Source organism: Rutidosis leptorrhynchoides, chromosome 2, assembly GCF_046630445.1.
Source record: "Rutidosis leptorrhynchoides isolate AG116_Rl617_1_P2 chromosome 2, CSIRO_AGI_Rlap_v1, whole genome shotgun sequence".
In the NCBI taxonomy this organism is placed as follows: domain Eukaryota; kingdom Viridiplantae; phylum Streptophyta; class Magnoliopsida; order Asterales; family Asteraceae; genus Rutidosis; species Rutidosis leptorrhynchoides.
The window spans coordinates 588,128,378-588,134,955 of record NC_092334.1 but is presented as its reverse complement, the minus strand read 5'-3'; the positions used below and the strand labels follow the sequence as shown (position 1 = coordinate 588,134,955).

The window sequence follows — 6,578 nt, the reverse complement described above, 5'->3', positions numbered from 1 at the left end:
TGAAATGGTTTGATAAAAATCACTTTTCATAAAAAAGATATTGTATTTATAGCCTCTATTTTACGAGCATCGTTTGTACTAATGTGTTTGATTTACCAAATTGATTGGAGTTCAACGGAATCGTAGTTGATATTCCATTTCGTTGTTTGGTTGAACAATTAATATAAGAAAACTAGTGTGGGGTCCGTGCTTCGCGGCAGATATTTGTAGGCGTTTGTGTGAGAAGCGGACGTGTCGAAATCTACTATTACCCAATTTGGCACCAATAAAAGAGGTCCTAATGAGTGAATTTGCTTTCCACTCTATAACATCCAAGCAACTATCATTTCCATATATGCTTTCCATATATGCTTGACGATAATTTGAAATGATAACTATAAACTGCACAGCATTAAGACAAATGAAAACTTCACAACATTAAGACAAATGAAAGGTGTAAAAAATTGTGCTCTTGGGATGTTTTCCTACTGATGTTGCTGTTACTATTGTAGTTGAGAATTTTGATTATTACGCATATATATATTAAACTGTCAAGTCCACAACAACTTCAAATCCGCTACTAAAATTTCTTAGAGAATACTGCTAAAAAATTGCATCTTCAATGTCATCATCACAATATTAGCACGGCTACTGTGTGTCAAAAGTTCTGTATACCTTCTTGCGAAATCATAGCAGACAATGAATGTGGCACAATAGATGAAGATTGTGAACTTAATAGGTGAAACAGTAGCTGCCAAGTAAATATGTAAAGAAAACATCTAAAATCAAGCAAAGACACTCCAATATCGAAGACAAAACCTAAAAAAAAAAAACATCATCAACATACCTATGGCTTTTGGTCCATGTCTGGTGAATATCATTACTTTGGTTTTTATGTAGAAAAGGGTCATTCATTCTTGTAATCTTATTGGATACATACCTATTGGTAGCGTATAATAATGTCACCCACAGCAAGTAGTATAGCTTTTGGTCCATGTCTTCAATCGGAAGATATTAGTTTTTCCATTGAATCCCTGCTCAAATAGTTACGACTGTTACTTTTATCATGTCATGAAAATAAATGAGGTTAAAAAGAAAAAGAACCGGGAATTCAACCGGGGCGACACCGAAACAACTAAAACACTCTGAACCATCCAAGGCCCCACCATGTTCGTAATAGAAACACTAAACATATAAATTAACATGTACAAAATGACAGGAGCTATAATTAAAAATGGCGTAACTCTGGGTGCCCATTAGTACATAGGGGGAAAATGTGTACACAAAGCAAAAAGTGGTAAGTGATATAAATCAAAGCTATAAATCAAAGCACTGTATAAAAAACGTCACATACGATGCTATATAGCCTATGTAAACAAAAACATACTAATGGTATCGTTATAATGATCTCACCAAGCTTGAGCTTTTACAGAATGGTGTTCCTACCAGTTGCATCGAGCCCCACCATCAAAATACACATCTCTTTTTCTGGAAAAAAAAAATTGTTGACCGAAAGAGTAAATGTACCACATGCGTATCAGTTAACATCTAATAATTACCTGTAAAATGAGTTTGCCAATAATACCACCAAATAGCAGCAGAAACATTGATCATCACCAAATCTTTTAGCCTGCCTATCTAAGCAGCAGAAAAAAAAATGTTAAGTTATTTCAATTGAAGTATATTATCATGATATCATCACACAAGCACGTACACCAATACGAAAATTTTAGGTGAAAAACAGCATAAACTTCATAGCAAGAAGCACTCAAACTATAAAAATTCCAAATACCTGTTTATTAAAAGAAAAAAAAGAAAATTTTATAAAGAAAGCACCAGGCTAGTATCTGTAAAAAAAATGGAACAAAAGGGATAAAACCTCCATGGCTGCAAAAAAAATAAGCACACCGACATCGAAAGTATCAGACCACCCCTAAAAGTATCCACGCCAAAATACAGTAAATATCAACCTTTGATCGATTAACTCAAACCTACGAAAATCATTCAATTTAGGAAAGAAAAAAAAAAGTGACTAACTTACACGAATTCCATGTAACAACTCATATCATATGACATCATCATCATGATCATTATTGAATTGTAACAATTAAGTAAAACAACATATGCCTTCAAGTATAGGTGTTGATATTCTGCAAAAAGAGATGATAAATCAATGACTCATGACTGCCATGAGTGCAAAGGATGCGAAAACTGGTCAGCATCGCAAGGAAAGTCTTTTTTGATCATTTGTAGCATGAATATATCCTTCGAATTAAACCCACTGATATCACGTCCAAACAAAAGTTTTGTACAAAAACATCAAAAAACATTCCATTTAAACATTTTAAGAGGTCAAATCTGTAGAATGATAAGAAAACAGTTCATAAATTATGTACAACTTTGTACCTAATATTTTAAAATCTTGAATTAACAGATTCTTTAGGAATTAAGACTAAATAGTCCATTATTCCAACAAAATCAGTAATATTTTGCACGAAAAACTCACAAAAAAAGAAACCCCCATAAGCAGGAAACCAATATAAAAACATTAAATTCTTTCTAAACCTTGAATTAACACATTTGTAGCATGAAAATCTTTTGCATTAAACCCACTGATATCAGATTCAAACATAAATTTTGAACAAAAACATCTAGAAACGTTCAAAATTCCATTAGTCCCACAAAATCAGTAATATTTTGTATAAAAAAAAAGAAACCTCAAAACCAAGAAACCAAAATAATCAAGAAAATTCTAACCTTGTGATAAAGCTGAGCATGGCCAGTATCTTCTATGGTATTAAACCACTCGCAATTGACTGTTCAGAAATCTGTAGACTGATCAGTACAACGGTTTATAAATAATGTACAACTTTAAACCTAATTCTTTAAAATCTTAAATGAACACATTCTTTAATATCAAAGCCAGTGTAACAGAAACCATAGAATGTCAATCTTCTTATGAACATATCATCGAACACCTTTTGTGCAGTTGTAGAATCACCATCTCACAATAGCCAATTTGCTTTCTCCTGCTGATTAACCAAAAAACTGAAATATTATTAACACGATAGACTCCTAATTTCTATATAAAAAAAAATTCATAGAAACCACCACTATTATTGATGACTGCAACACGGATTCGGGTTTGTTATTGATCAACTTTTCAGAGTAATTAGAAACCCAAAAATTGGAAAAATCGGAAACCCTAATTTGACAACAATCATTCAAAAAAAATAAAAAATAAAAACAATCGTTCAGGAAGATTTTAAACGAACCCTAGCCGTTGAGCCGCGGGTAGACACGCGTTTCTATGCAAGATCTGTCAAAGTTTGTACGGTGGTGATCGGATTTTCGCGACGGATTTGTTGGTGGTGATGCCGTAGACTAATACGGTGTAATTTTGACGTAATCGATTGTGGGGTGTTGAAGAGAGAGATGAGGGTGTCGCTGGAAGAGGATGAAGAATACAGGTTAGAGTGGGGGGAAAAAAGTGGGACAGTATGACAGTGATTTTGGGTATGTGTCGGGTTCGTTTTGGGTATGTGTCGGGTTCGTATTAGATGCCATTTACGAGGATTAGTATGTATAGTAGTAATTACACTAAGACCACCCCTATGGTTAGTTACCCGCCCATTACCCACTCATTACCCGTAACTAACCATAGGCACCACTTAGTTACCCGCGTTAGTTACCCGCTTTCATCATAGATTTAACGGAAGAGTTATAGGAATTGCGGGTTCCAGTGCTTTTTATTGTTGGAATTAATGCTTTATTGCTTGTACGTTGTATATTAAGAGGAGTATTGTTTTAGCCATGATAGGGAGTGTTTAGTTATGAGTTAGTTATAGGATATTGGTGTTGATGTGGCGCTGATGTGGAAGGTTAAGAGGATGAATAGTTTAGTTACGATTGGGAGTGGCCTAAAATCATCTTTTCATTCATTTTCGTTCTTCTTCACCAACACAAAATTTTAATATTTTTTTTTTTTCACTTCTCTTTTTTTTCACTCAAATTTTGAACTTTGGAAAAGAATTGAGTTAAGGCTACCAAATAGTTTTATACGTTTATTATTGTTTCAATGTAAGCTATATACCCAAAAAAAATATGTCACATACTTTCAAAAAGTATTATAATGTAGGCTATTGATGACTGTTTATCTGCGTGTGCAGTCCATGGGGCTAATGGACGTTAAGAAGAAGCAATCATAGATCGAATTGATTAGAGTTTCAGGTTTCTGATTACTCCTTCAAGGTTCGTATTGGATCAGATCGTGTTAAAATTCATCTTTGAACAGCAGATTGAAAAGTCAAAGTTTATGAGATTTTGGTAAACAATTCAATTGGATCGTTTCTCGAATTTTCAGGTCTTGATTTTAGTTCACGAGTGTTATGTGATGGAATTAAAACAACGTTCATGAAAAAACCCTATCTTAAAAATGCCTAAATGTTAACGTGCGTTAGCTTCAGAGACTGCACACTTGGGTAACCGGTCACCAATAGCCTACATTTAAACATTTTTTAAAAGTATGTGACTTACACTAATATTTTTCTGAATATTTAGTCTACATTTGTGACGACCCGGAAATTTCCGAACAAATTTAAACTTTATCTTTAAATGATTTAATGTTTTCGACACGATAAGCAAAGTCTGTAATGTTGAGTCACGAAAGTTTTGGAACTATATTCATATAATCAATTATATATATATATATATATATATATATATATATATATATATATATATATATATATATATATATATATATATATGTATATGTATATGTATATATATGTATATATATATATATATGTATATATATATATATATATATGATTTCAAGTTATTTAGTAAACGATATTAACATTCGATTATTGATTCGATTAATATTTAGATAAGTTAACTAAAACGTTTAAGATGAACCAGTAAAACACTAATTTGCTACAGTATTTTCGAATTGCTACAGTACCCGAAAAGCTACAGTGTTTTCGAAAATCACTATTTGCTACAGTAAAAAAACTTTGCTACAGTAAAACACTATTTCAAAATGAAAATGTATATATATATATATATATATATATATATATATATATATATATATTAACAAATAGCGAGACGATGATTTATAGAATTAAATGACCAAAACACTCAAAAGTTTAAGATATACTTTGAGTGGTATAGTTTATGGATAACTTAAGGCTATATTTTGACAAAGGTACGTGACACGAAACATAAAATGCAAGTTTTCTAAATGTACGAAAGAACGTTCGAAAAACCGGAACCGGGACATAAGTCGAGTGATGACGTACGACTTATCGGAACTAAAATTACAAATCAACTATGCACGTAAATTTAATATAATATATAATTAATTATTTAAATTATATATATTATATATTTATTTATTATGTCGACAAGCTAGATTACAAAAACAATTTGAGCTGGCAATTGATCTCATGCGATCGCATGAGTATTGCACTCCAGAGTCATGCGATCGCATGACCACAGGGATCAGCAAACATCTATAAATTCGAGCGAGTTCAGGCTTAATCACACACACATATATTCATTTTTACTCCGTATTTATTTATTTTATTTATATTATTACTATTATTATTATTATTATTATTATTATTATTATTATTATTATTATTATTATTATTATTAAGATTAATATTATTATTAATCTTATTATTATTAGTAGTATTAATATTGTACATAAAATACTACGAAGAGGTCTTGAGCGTGTCACTTTCAAAATGGGTTTTCAAGCGGGATAGAGCTAAGGAAATTATGGGTAATGTTCGGGGGTATATTTATGAATCAAACCTAGTGTTTATCATCTCCGTTACGTCTACGTACTTTCCTACAATATTGAATCTCAATATTGATACGTAAGCACTCATATTTTATCTTTTATATATTAATTGTGTATCCATGTCTAGTGCTCGAGTATATATATTTATACATACGTGTATGCTAAATTTCGTTGTTAAACAGTTTATAATAGATCACGAATTAAATACATATATTACTGGTAAAAGGTACTCCCTCCGTCCCAGATTAATTGTCCCCAGACAAAAAACACACAGTTTAAGAAATATCATTATCACACTGTACTTTTTCTGTACTTTTTTCTTACTTTACTGTTTTACCCTCAACTAATTAATTAGAAATCTCTCTCACCTTTGTAATTTAATTAATTCATTAGGGACAATATTGTAAACATCATCAAATTTACTTACCATATTTGGAAGTAGACAATTAATTTGGGACGTCCCAAAAGGAATACTGGACAATTAATCCGGGACGGAGGGAGTATATGATATACATGTTTTTGGAAAGCTGGCGAAAAATCAATAACTTTTCATTTAGATATCGAATAGTTTCGATGAACGGATTAAAAGATATGATCAACTGAATTATAATTGACGTTAATTGGAATTGCTTTTGAATCTGCAATTAATATTTGAACAACTTGTTTGTAAGATTGATAAATTGGATTTTTGAATATTACCAACCGAGTAAATGAATCCTTATATAAGGTACATCTCGTTTTGTTGAACTATTGTCAAAATTGACTTTTTGAAATGACTTTGGAT

At 31.5% G+C, this 6,578-nt stretch overlaps 1 long non-coding RNA gene across 11 annotated transcripts; it reads right to left on the bottom strand.

The window, feature by feature from the left end:
• Positions 1-359: 359 nt before the first annotated feature.
• Positions 360-3,464, bottom strand: LOC139893304 (uncharacterized). Of its 11 annotated transcripts, none has more exons than XR_011774462.1 (4): positions 3,255-3,464; positions 2,918-3,011; positions 2,737-2,807; positions 360-2,129 (listed from the first exon to the last, which is right to left on the bottom strand). It is a non-coding gene; the product is annotated as an uncharacterized lncRNA (long non-coding RNA). The 11 variants fall into 11 exon arrangements; XR_011774460.1 differs by having other exon boundaries at positions 2,958-3,011; XR_011774465.1 differs by having other exon boundaries at positions 2,737-2,795; positions 2,958-3,011.
• Positions 3,465-6,578: the final 3,114 nt, after the last annotated feature.